The sequence below is a fragment of the Oncorhynchus nerka genome, linkage group LG13 (genome assembly GCF_034236695.1).
Source record: "Oncorhynchus nerka isolate Pitt River linkage group LG13, Oner_Uvic_2.0, whole genome shotgun sequence".
Lineage (NCBI taxonomy): Eukaryota > Metazoa > Chordata > Actinopteri > Salmoniformes > Salmonidae > Oncorhynchus > Oncorhynchus nerka.
This window is the reverse complement of record NC_088408.1, coordinates 19,556,667-19,570,494: the sequence shown is the minus strand read 5'-3', so window position 1 is coordinate 19,570,494 and position 13,828 is coordinate 19,556,667.

The window sequence follows — 13,828 nt, the reverse complement described above, 5'->3', positions numbered from 1 at the left end:
TCCCCGTGTGGTTTGTTATTGGTAAAATAATAATGATAACTTAATAAAATGAATATCATAATAATAATATTGTTTTGAAACAAAGGTTTTGTTTGCTTCTGTACTTTTAGAGCTATGCACACCAAATCACCAAGATGTTGAGTAGTTAGAATAATATCATGAAGAAATACCTTCTCTGAATGACACAATACATTCAACTGTGAGATTGATGTCCTCAAAACGCATGTGATATTCAAACTCCCTCTGTATCCTGTCCGTTTGTGAAGTCGTGGAACATTTTGTAGCTAGCTGAATTGATTAAAAGTAATAAACCCTATTCTCTGTGCTCTGTGTTAATTGGTCTTTATTTCTCTTGTCAATCAATGGTTTGTCTCTGTAGAAAAACAGTTGCTAATACAGTTGCTGTCGGAAGTTAACATACATGCCAAATACATTTAAACTCAGTTTTTCACGATTCCTGACATTCAACCATAGTAAAAATTCCCTGTCTTAGGTCAGTTAGGATCACCACTTTATTTTAAGAATGTGAAATGTCAGAATAATAGTAGAGAGAAGGATTTTTTTCAGCTTTAATTTCTTTCATCACATTCACAGTGGGTCAGAAGTTTACATACACTCAATAAGTATATGGTAGCATTGCCTTTAAATTGTTTAACTTGGGCCAAATGTTTCAGATAGCCTTCCACAAGCCTCCCACAATAAGTTTGGTGAATTTTGGCCCATTCCTCCTGACAGAGCTGGTGTAACTGAGTCAGGTTTGTAGGCCTCCTTGCTCGCACATGCATTTTCTGTACTGCCCAGACCTTTTCTATAGGATTGAGGTCAGGTCTTTGTGATGGCCACTCCAATACCTTGACTTTGTTGTCCATAGGCCATTTTGTAAGTATGCTTGGCGTCATTGTCCATTTGGAAGACCCATTTGCGACCAAGCTTTAACTTCATGACTGATGTCTTGAGATGTTGCTTCAATATATCCACATCATTTTCCCCCTCATGATGCCATCTATTTTGTGAAGTGCACCAGTCCCTCCTGCAGCAAAGCACCCCCACAACATGATGCTGCCACCCCCGTGCATCAAGGTTGGGATGTTGTTCTTCGGCTTGCAAGCCTCCCCCTTTTTCCTCCAAACATAACAATGGTCAAACAGTTCTATTTTTGTTTCATCAGACCAGAGGACATTTATCCTAAAAGTATGATCTTTGTCTCCATGTGCAGTTGCAAACCGCAGTCTGGCTTTTATATGACGGTTTTGGAGCAGTGGCTTCTTCCTTGCTGAGCAGCCTTTCAGGTTATGTTGATATAGGACTCGTTTTTTTATTTATTTATTTTATTTCACCTTTATTTAACCAGGTAGGCAAGTTGAGAACAAGTTCTCATTTACAATTGCGACCTGGCCAAGATAAAGCAAAGCAGTTCGACAGATACAACGACACAGAGTTACACATGGAGTAAAACAAACATACAGTCAATAATACAGTATAAACAAGTCTATATACAATGTGAGCAAATGAGGTGAGAAGGGAGGTAAAGGCAAAAAAGGCCATGGTGGCAAAGTAAATACAATATAGCAAGTAAAACACTGGAATGGTAGTTTTGCAATGGAAGAATGTGCAAAGTAGAAATAAAAATAATGGGGTGCAAAGGAGCAAAATTAATTAATTAATTAAATACAGTTGGGAAAGAGGTAGTTGTTTGGGCTAAATTATAGGTGGGCTATGTACAGGTGCAGTAATCTGTAAGGTGCTCTGACAGTTGGTGCTTAAAGCTAGTGAGGGAGATAAGTGTTTCCAGTTTCAGAGATTTTTGTAGTTCGTTCCAGTCATTGGCAGCAGAGAACTGGAAGGAGAGGCGGCCAAAGAAAGAATTGGTTTTGGGGGTGACTAGAGAGATATACCTGCTGGAGCGTGTGCTACAGGTGGGAGATGCTATGGTGACCAGCGAGCTGAGATAAGGGGGGACTTTACCTAGCAGGGTCTTGTAGATGACATGGAGCCAGTGGGTTTGGCGACGAGTATGAAGCGAGGGCCAGCCAACGAGAGTGTACAGGTCGCAATGGTGTTTTTGCACTGTGATAGACTGCATCCAATTTGTTGAGTAGGGTATTGGAGGCTATTTTGTAAATGACATCGCCAAAGTCGAGGATTGGTAGGATGGTCAGTTTTACAAGGGTATGTTTGGCAGCATGAGTGAAGGATGCTTTGTTGCGAAATAGGAAGCCAATTCTAGATTTAACTTTGGATTGGAGATGTTTGATATGGGTCTGGAAGGAGAGTTTACAGTCTAACCAGACACCTAAGTATTTGTAGTTGTCCACGTATTCTAAGTCAGAGCCGTCCAGAGTAGTGATGTTGGACAGGCGGGTAGGTGCAGGTAGCGATCGGTTGAAGAGCATGCATTTAGTTTTACTTGTATTTAAGAGCAATTGGAGGCCACGGAAGGAGAGTTGTATGGCATTGAAGCTTGCCTGGAGGGTTGTTAACACAGTGTCCAAAGAAGGGCCGGAAGTATACAGAATGGTGTCGTCTGCGTAGAGGTGGATCAGAGACTCACCAGCAGCAAGAGCGACCTCATTGATGTATACAGAGAAGAGAGTCGGTCCAAGAATTTAACCCTGTGGCACCCCCATAGAGACTGCCAGAGGTCCGGACAGCAGACCCTCCGATTTGACACACTGAACTCTATCAGAGAAGTAGTTGGTGAACCAGGCGAGGCAATCATTTGAGAAACCAAGGCTGTCGAGTCTGCCGATGAGGATGTGGTGATTGACAGAGTCGAAAGCCTTGGCCAGATCAATGAATAATGAATGTTTTACTGTGGATATAGATACTTTTGTACCTGTTTCCTCCAGCATCTTCACAAGGTCCTTTGCTGTTGTTCTGGGATTGATTTGCACTTTTCGCACCAAAGTACGTTCATCTCTAGGAAACAGAACGTGTCTCCTTCCTGAGCGGTATGACAGCTGCGTGGTTCCATGGTGTTTATACTTGGGTACTATTGTTTGTACAGATGAACGTGGTACCTTCAGGCGTTTGGAAATTGCTCCCAAGGATGAACCAGACTTGTGGTCTTGACTGATTTCTTTAGATTTTCCCATGATGTCAAGCAAAGAGGCACTGTGTTTGAAGGTAGGCCTTGAAATACATACACAGATACACCTCCAATTGACTCAAATGATGTCAATTAGCCTATCAGAAGCTTCTAAAGCCATGACATCCTTTTCTGGAGTTTTCCAAGCTGTTTAAAGGCACAGTGTAAGGGTTTTCCTGTGGTGAAGTAGAGGCGGACCAAAACGCAGCGTGGTTATATTGATTCATGTTTAATAAAAACAGAATAAACATGAACACTACAAAACAAGAAATGTGAAAACTCAAAACAGTCCTATCTAGTGCAAACACAGAGACAGGAACAATCACCCACAAACACACAGTGAAACCCAGGCTACCTAAGTATGATTCTCCATCAGAGACAACTAATGACACCTGCCTCTGATTGAGAACCATACTAGGCCGAAACATAGAAATACCCAAAACCTAGAAAAACAAACATAAACTGCCCACCCAGCTCACACTCTGACCATACTAAATAATGACAAAACAAAGGAAATAAAGGTCAGAACGTGACAGTACCCCCCCCCCCAAAGGTGCGGACTCCGGCCGCAAAACCTTAACCTATAGGGGAGGGTCTGGGTGGGCGTCTGTCCGCGGTGGCGGCTCTGGCGCGGGACGCGGACCCCACTTCAACATTGTCTTAGTCCGCTTTATTGTCCGCCTCCGTGGCTTTCTAACCATGGCCACCCCTCTCAATGACCCCACTGGACAGAGGGGCAGAAGCTCTGGACAGAGGGGCAGAAGCTCAGGACAGAGGGGCAGGGGCTCTGGCGCCTCAGACTCTGGCAGCAGCGCCGGACAGGCGCGAGACTCCGGCAGCAGCACCGGACAGGCGGGAGACTCCGGCAGCAGCGCCAGACAGGCGGGAGACTCCGGCAGCAGCGCCGGACAGGCGGGAGGCTCCGGCAGCAGCGCCGGACAGGCGTGAAGTTCAGATGGCGCTGGGCAGATGGGAAGCTCAGATGGCGCTGGGCAGACGGGAAGCTCCGGCAACGCTGTAGAGGAAGGCTCTGGCAGCGCTGGACTGAGTAGCTCTGGCGCCTCTGGAATGAGGGGCGGGAGCTCTGGTAGCGCCGAACAGGCGGGAGACTCAGGCTGCGCTGGAGAGGAGGAAGGCTCTAGCAGTGCTGGAGAGGCGGGAGCCTCTGTAAGGATGAGCCGGAGAGACAGCCTGGTGCGGGGGACTGCCACCGGAGGGCTGGTGCGTGGAGGTGGTGACGGATAGACCGGACCGTGCAGGCGCACTGGAGCTCTTGAGCACCGAGCCTGCCCAACCTTACCCGGTTGAATGGTCCTGGTCACCCTGCCAGTGCGGCGAGGTGGAATAGCCCGCACTGGGCTATGCAGGCGAACCGGGGACACCGTGCGCAAGGCTGGTGCCATGGAAGCCGGCCCAAGGAGACGCACTGGAGACCAGATGCGTAGAGCCGGCTTCATGGTGCTTGGCTCGATGCCCACTCTAGCCCGGCCGATACGCGGAGCTGGAATGTACCGCACCGGGCTATGCACCCGCACTGGGGACACCGTGCGCTTCACAGCATAACATGTGCCTGCCCGGTCTCTCCAGCCCCCCCGTAAGCACAGGAAGTTGGCGCAGGTCTCCTACCTGGCTTCACCACACTTCCTGTGTGACACCCCCCAAGACATTTTTGGGGCTGACTCTCGGGCTTCCATCCACGCCGCCGTGCTGCCTCCTCATACCAGCGCCTCTCCGCCTTCCCCGCCTCCAGCTCTTCTTTGGGGCGGCGATATTCTCCAGGCTGTGCCCAGGGTCCTTTACCTTCCAATTCTTCCTCCCATGTCCATTCCTCCAAATAGTGCAGCCTCTCCCACTGCTGCTGCTGCTGCTCCTGCTGCTGCTGCCTCTGTTGCTTCTCCTGCTGCTGCTTTTGCTGTTGCCCGTTACCATGCCGCTTGGTCCTGTTGAGGTGGGTGATTCTGTAAGGGTTTTCCTGTGGTGAAGTAGAGGCGGACCAAAACGCAGCGTGGTTATATTGATTCATGTTTAATAAAAACAGATAAACATGAACACTACAAAACAATAAAAGTGGAAAACCAAAAACAGTCCTATCTGGTGCAAACACAGAGACAGGAACAATCACCCACATACACACAGTGAAACCCAGGCTACCCAAGTATGATTCTCAATCAGAGACAACTAATGACACCTGCCTCTGATTGAGAACCATACTAGTCCGAAACATAGAAATACCCAAAACCTAGAAAAACAAACATAGACTGCCCACCCAGCTCACGCCCTGACCATACTAAATAATGACAAAACAAAGGAAATAAAGGTCAGAACGTGACACACAGTCAACTTAGTGTATGTAAACTTCTGACCCACTGGAATTGTGGTACAGTGACACAGTAAACAACTGTTGGAAAAATGACTTGTGTCGTGCACAAAGTAGATGTCCTAACCGACTTGCCAAAACTATAGTTTGTTAACAAGAAATTTGTGGAGTGGTTGAAAAACGAGTTTTAATGACTCCAACCTAAGTGTATGTAAACTTCTGACTGCAACTGTATATGTCTGTCTTTATCTGTTAGTCAGACTCACCAGGACAAAGACATCAATATCATTTCACCCACACTGACATACAGTATAACAGCAACATAATATACATCTAAATGTGTATGAACATTTAAGGTATATTGAACGCTATGTGTAATCTGAACATTACCCCCCGTATAGAGTAACAGTGCCTTCAGACAGTACTCTATCCAGACCCCTTGACATTTTGTTGTTACAGCCTGAATATTTTTCTCACCCATCGACACACAATACCCCATAATGGCAAAGTGAAAACATAAAAAGTGAAAATTAAATACAGAAATACCTCATTTACGTACAGTACCAGTCAAAAGTATGGGCACAGCTACTCATTCCAGGGTTTTTCTTTATTTTTATTATTTTTTACAATGTAGAATAAGAGTGAAGACATCAAAACTATGAAATACATGGAATCGTGTAGTAAACAAAAAAAGTGCTAAACAAATCTAAATATATTTTATATTTGAGATTAGCCACCCTTGGCCTTCATGATAGCTTTGTACACTCTTGGCATTCTCTCAACCAGCTTCATGAGGTAGTCACCTGGAATGCATTTCTTCCTTTCCTGTGGTGGTCAAGCATTTCGCTACACTCGCATTAACATCTGCTAACCATGTGTATGTGACAAATACAAATTTGATTTGATTTGATTTGGTCCTCATGAGAGCCAGTTTCATCATATTGCTTGATGGTTTTTGCGACTGCACTTGAAGAAACTTTAAAAGTTCTGATCGTCTTGAAATCTAGCTGGGTAGATAGCCAATGAGCTGAGCTAAACGGCAATACGCCATGTTTATGTGTTACAAGACCAACCCATGTAGGAAGCTTCAGCGTAAAGTGAGTCATTCCCTATTGAAGTTTCATACTGGAAGAAGCTACGCATATTACGCACTGCAGTGTTTGGTGAACGCGCAGATTCAGCTGTTTATATATCAATCATTATGACGAGTAAGTCAGGGAAAGCTAAATCTAAGTCTAGATATACAGATGAACACACAATTTTAGAATACATTTATTGGGAAGGTGAGACAGAGATTGTTGTAGGACGCTTCATTTAGCGATTGTGGAGGAATATTTTTTGAACGGGAGAGGACATCGCTTTGGACTGGTAAGTTCTTATCAAGCTAATGCCCTTGTTTGAAATTAATAATATAAAATATTATTTGTGATTTTTTTATTTTTATTTAGAAGCAATATATAAACATGTAATGTCATGAAATGTAAAATGCGTGTGTCTGCTGCCCCACCCCAACCCACATGAAATAGCCTATTTGAGGCTGTTGAGGGGAGGGAAGGACCACATCAATGGCCAAAGTGAAATGGAGACAGTAAATACAGCTGGTCTGTTGTAATATAATAGAGACAGTAGATCTAGCTGAAATGTTATAATATAAAATAGACAGTAGATCTAGCTGGTCTGTCATAATATAAATGAGACAGTAGATCTAGCAGGTCTATAATAATATATTCAACCTTATGTTCCCTGTACTCTCTATATATCTGTTTATTATACCTGTTGATACAGGGCTCATATGTGAAACTATTCTAACTGAACATTTTCTTTCACAGTGACACTGACTCCGAATGGGAGTCTTATCCGGTGTCCTGTGTGAATTTAAGTATGCTCTCTCTAATTCTCTCTTTCTCTCTCTCGGAGGACCTGAGCCCTAGGACCATGCGTCAGGACTACCTGGCATGATGACTCCTTGCTGTCCCCAGTCCACCTGGCCTTGCTGCTGTTCCAGTTTCAACTGTTCTGCCTTCGGCTATGGAACCCTAAACTGTTCATTTTTACTCTTGAGGTGTTGTCCTGTTGCACCCTCTACAACCACTGTGATCTCCACCCGGCACAGCCAGAAGAGGACTGGCCACCCCTCATAGCCTGGTTCCTCTCTAGGTTTCTTCCTAGATTTTTGCCTTTCTAGGGAGTTTGTCCTAGCCACCGTGCTTCTACACCTGCATTGCTTGCTGTTTGGGGTTTTAGGCTGGGGCTATATAAATTTATTTGATTTGATAGAGGACTGAGGGTCTTCCAAATATTGAAAGTGTGTAAATAGTTACCCATGTTATTTTGTAAATGTATATATATATTTTTTCATATATTTTTTTATCAATAATTCTTCTTTTTTTCTCCATTTTTTTGGGGGGGGTGTTAGAATACCATTTTGGTATGTTGTATATAGTTATTTGTTTCAAAATGTATACCTTCACCAATTTGGCCACTTGGGTACATTTGGGCTACTTGTGTGGGACACATGGGTGACTTCATGATTCATGATAAATGTCATGTAGCACACTCATTTTGGAAGGTATCATTCTGAAACTTTGCAAAAGTACTGTTGCCCTCTTATATTTTTCACTGAAATTGTCCCCATCATCCTATCTGAATGTTTGTTTTATCTTGTTCATTTTAAAGATGATGATACAAAAATAAAAATAAAAAACATATGTTTTTATCATTGTTTTATCTAAACCAGATCTATTGTGTGTTATTCTCCTACATTCAATTCACATTTACACAAATTTCAGTGTTTTCTTTCAAATGGTACCAAGAATATGCATATCCTTGGTTATGTGCCTGAGCTACAAGCGGTTAGATTTGGGTATGTCTTCAGGTGGAAATTGCACAAAGTAGGGGGGAACAAACAAACAAATGAACTTTTAACTGAAATGCATCCCAGGTGACTACCTCATGAAGCTGGTTGAGAGAATGCCAAGAGTGTGCAAAGCTGTCATCAAGGCAAAGGGTGACTACTTTGAACAATGTAGAAAATAGTCCAAATAAAGAAAAACCCTTGAATGAGTAGGTGTGTCAAAACCTTTGACTGCCGATATAAGTATTCACACCCCTTTGCTATGACTCTCCAAACTGAGCTCAGGAGCATCCAATTTCCTTTGATCATCCTTGATGTCACTACAACTTGATTGGATTCCACCTGTGACCAACTCTAATGTTTGGACATGATTTAGAAAGAAACACATCTATCTATATACCATTCTGTATACATCTGTACGTTTGTTTATCCCACGTGTAACTCTTTGTTGTTGTTTTTGTCGCACTGCGTTGCTTTAACTTGGCAAGGTCGCAGTTGTAGATGAGAACTTGTTCTGAACTGGCCTACCTGGTTGAATAAAGGTGAAATATATATATTTGACAGTTGACAGTTCATATCAGAGCAGGAACTATACCATGAAGTGCAAGGAACTGTCCGTAGACTAGAATAGTAATGAGGCATATATCTGGGGAGATTCTAGAGTGTTTAACATTTCCAAGAGCAAAGTCGTCTCCATCATTGGGAAATGTAAAAGAAATATGGAACTACCCAGACTCTGCCAAATGTAGTTTTTTTTAAATGTAACCTTTATTTAACTAGGCAAGTCAGTTTAAGAACAAATTCTTATTTACAATTATGGCCTACCCCGGCCAAACCCAGATGGCGCTGGGCCAATTGTACGCCGCCCTATGGGGCTCCCAATCACAGCTGGATGTGATACAGCCTGGATTAAAGTGTAGTCACTGTAGTGATGTATCTGAGATGCAGTGCCTTTGACCACTGCACCACTTGCTGTCTGAAGAAACTGAGCAAATTGGCAGAAAGGACCTGGTAGACTGACCATGCATTTCAACTGTTCTGCCTGCGGCTATGGAACCCTGACCTGTTCACCAGACGTGCTACCTGTCCCAGACCTGCTGTTTTCAACTCTCTAGAGACAGCAGGAGCGGTAGAGATACTCTTAATGATCGGCTATGAAAAGCCAACTGACATTTACTCCTGAGGTGCTGACTTGCTGCACCCTCGACAACTACTGTGATTATTATTATTTGACCCTGCTGGTCATTTATGAACATTTGAACATCTTGCCAATGTTCTGTTACCCCTCATAGCCTGGTTCCTCTCTAGGTTTCTTCCTAGGTTTTGGCCTTTCTAGGGAGTTTTTCCTAGCCACCGTGCTTGTACCACCTGAAATGTATACAATGTTGAGCTTGCATCTCAGTATTACACTTTATATACATCACAGGAGACTGAAATATAACACAACTGTAATCGCCGCCAAACGTGCTTCTTCAAAAGGGGTGTGAATACTTGTGTAAATGAGATATTTCTGCATTTCCTGTTCAATACATTTGCTAAAATGTCTACAAATATGTTTTCACTTTGTCATTATGGGGTATTGTGTGTGGAGGTGTGAGAAAATAAATATATTTCATCCATTTTGAATTCCGACTGTAACACAGCAAAATGTGTATTAAGTCAATGGTATGAAGGCACTGTATAACTTGACTGATATTAATATACAATATACATATATTGTACTACACCATCCAGCTTTATGGAGTTATGCATGTACTTCAATCATTTTTAATATGAGCCAATTGTTACCTTCATTAAAGGTAACAATTGGGTTGTGTTCCAAACGGCACCCTATTACCTATGTAGTGCACCACGTTGTACCAGGGCCTATATAGGGTATAGGGTGTGATTTGGGACACAACCCAGGAGTCAGCATCCGGTGGACTTTTGGAAGGTCTCATTAGTTAGATGAATGTGATGGTGGTGTTTTAAAATTATAATCAATCATCCTTCCACACTTCATATTAGATTCTAATGGCTAGACAACCCAGCACAACATCCCCCAGGCAAACACACACACACACACACACACACACACACACACACACACACACACACACACACACACACACACACACACACACACACACACACACACACCTGCACACAGACACAGACACACACACACACACACACACACACACACACACACACTCCTGCACACACACCTGCACACAGACACAGACACACACACACACACACACACACACACACACACACACACACACACACACACACTCCTGCACACAGACACACACCTGCACACAGACACACACACACACACACACACACACACACACACACACACACACACTCCTGCACACACACACACACACAGACACACACCTGCACACAGACACACACCACACACACACACACACACACACACACACACACACACACACACATGCAACCAATCGATCACTCTTATCATGTCTGATACAGACCTTTTACTTTGTGTATCACTGTTTATAGAGTTTTGTGGATTATTTTTTATCCCAAGAAAGAAAACATTATATTTACAACATGTATGATATCCCAAGGAAGAAAACATTATATTTACAACATGTATGATATCCCAAGGAAGAAAACATTATATTTACAAAGTGTATGATATCCCAAGGAAGAAAACATTATATTTATAACATGTATGATATCCCAAGGAAGAAAACATTATATTTATAACATGTATGATATCCCAAGGAAGAAAACATTATATTTACAACATGTATGATATCCCAAGGAAGAAAAACAACATTATTACCGTGACTGTCTAAATAAACGTATTCCAAAATATAAATGTGCCTTATACTGTATTACACAATTATATTCCTGTCTTCTTCACAAGAACAACCTTGTCGATCATTTTGAGTTGTCTTATGCCACACAAAAGTGTAATATCTCTTATGAGAGAACGTCAGTTCTTAGAGGGCAGTCTGCATATTTCTGCCAAACTGTTGAATCAGACCAAGCTGCTACAGAGACAGAGCGCATGATGCTGCATCTATTCTGGAGCTTCCAGTGAGATAAATCAGGATAAAGGAAACATTGGGGAAAACAAGTGCTGCTGCAATACGACGCAATCACTATACACTGTACTGTAGCTTCTCCATTATTCATAACAGAAGTACATCTAGTGAGAGAAGAGGAGAGGAGAGGAAGAGAGGAAGAGAGGGGATGGGGAGGAGGGGAGAGGAGGGGGAGAGGAGAGGGGAGGAGGGGGACTGGAGGAGAGGAGGAGAGGGGGGAGGGGAAGAGGGGGAGAAGGGGAGGAGGAGAGGAGGAGAGGGGAGGAAGAGAGTGGAGGAGGAGAGGGAAGGAGGAGAGGAGCAGGGGGAGAAGAGAAGGAGAGGGGGAGAGGGGAGAGGAGGGGAAGAGGAGGAGAGAGGAGGAGGGGAGAGGAGCAGGGGAGGAGGAGAAGAGAGGAGCAGGGGAGGAGGAGGAGAGAGGAGCAGGGGAGGAGGAGGAGGAGAGAGGAGCAGGGGAGGAGAGGTACAGCGATACTGATCAATAACTGTAACTTTCCATTCATTTATATTTGTGATACTTTTTAGTAACATAAACATATTACATTCTATCAGTGGAGGCTCCTCAGAGGAGGAAGGGGAGGAACATCCTCCTCAGTAAAAAAAATAAAAAATTGTGAGACATTTAAAACGTTATCATTTTTAGAGAAAACTATAAATATATTCAGGTCAACAAATAATTGATTCAAAGACAGTTTTGCAATGAAGGCCTACAGTAACCTGAAGGGTAGAACCATGGTGTAGCCGGAGGACAGCTAGCTTCGGTCCTCCTCTGGGTACATTGACTTCAATACAAAACCTAGGAGGCACATGGTTGTCACCCCCTTTCATAGACTTACACAGTAATTATGACAACTTCTTGAGGACGTCCTCAACCTATCAGAGCTTTTGCAGCATGAGCATACATGTTGTCTACCCAATCAACAAAAGATCAAATAATTAATCTAGTACTGAAAGCATAAGCTACAGCTAGTTAGCACTGCAGTGCATAACATGTAGTAAGTAGTTGACTCAAAGAGAAAGAAAGACAATAGTTAAACAGTTTTCAACAAATATATTTCTTCAAAAATGAAGGGGAAGCAAGAGAGAGAGAGCTATATTTAGTCATTTCTTTTCACGTTCACTTGCTTAGCTAGCAAATGTAGCTAGCTAGTTTAGCCTACTCAAACACCTGTCTCAAACAGAGGAATGCTATGTTAGCTAGCTGGCTATGACTAGGTAAGCTTTTGAGTTTACTCATTTATTGCCACTGGGGCCCGTCGGTGGGTAACTGCTGAACTGTTTAATGACTGTACGCTGTTTGTTCATGGCTATTATGACAGTCAACTGTGTTTCTGGGTGATCAGGAGTGTATTCATTCCGCCGATTCTGTTGAAAAACATTTAAAATGGAACAAAACGGAGACAAACATACCTGAATTTGTCCAATAGAAACTCTTGTTTGCAACTGTTGGACTAATTATTACACCCTAAATCCGCTAGATGCAGGCAAGAGTGTGGAAGGCGGTATTGAACGTATCACTGTCTCTCACCTAAAAAACTTATCTCGGCCTGTGTGCACCTACATTGTAAACTTTAGTTCATAGGCTAGGTTGCAGCAACCTCATGATTGGTATCAAATCATGTAGTAGCCTAAACCTATCAATGTTACATTGAACTGGGTGAATAGAATATGAAAGACAATCATCCAAGACAGTGGTGATTTTAGCATATAAATCTTGGTGGGGCCAGCAAAGCCACCACACAACACAACAATGCATGAATTGCACTATAACGATGACAAACAGTGCCCACAAACTGTTAGGGCCTACATAAAGCTGTCCCAACAGCAGAGCTTTCTTTTCAGCACCAAGGAGTGAATCTTTACCACCACTACACCTGGCTATCAGCGGAGCCTTGTCTGGCAGTCTGGCAGTTTATTAAGCCTCATTTAAGAAAATATTGTGGCAGACGGCAGGGAGAAGTGAGGGGAGCGGTAATTGAGGAGAGATCATTTACAGGTCGCTGGCTCAGACCCAAGCCTTATATGGACTTCCTGCCCCAACGAGGCAAGACTGAGACTCGTTAAGCCAGGGAGTGCTTGGGGATAAAGGAGGAAGTAGCCTGCACAAAGGGGCAGAGGAGGTGAGAGACAAGGGAGGTATGAAGAGCGAGAGAAACGAGAGTAAAATCTGTGAGATTGCCCGTTGTGACCTGGACTGTCGGACTACCCCCTGGTGTACCAGACCGGATTGGCTGAGAACCAGAGTGTGAGGACTACCCCTGGAAAACGTAGACAATAACTATTTGTTCAGCACTTTTGAAATGTACTGCGACAGAATTCAGTACATGGGCCATTCTTGCATTATTCTCCCTGTACACCAAGTCAGAACCATAGGATAAATAAAAGGGGCATATAAGCAGACAATGAAAGCTCTTACAATATTCGATGATGACATTTCTCTAAAACAGACTATAGGCTACATGTGGACCACCAAGGCAGAACTGTCGGTTAATTTATGAGGG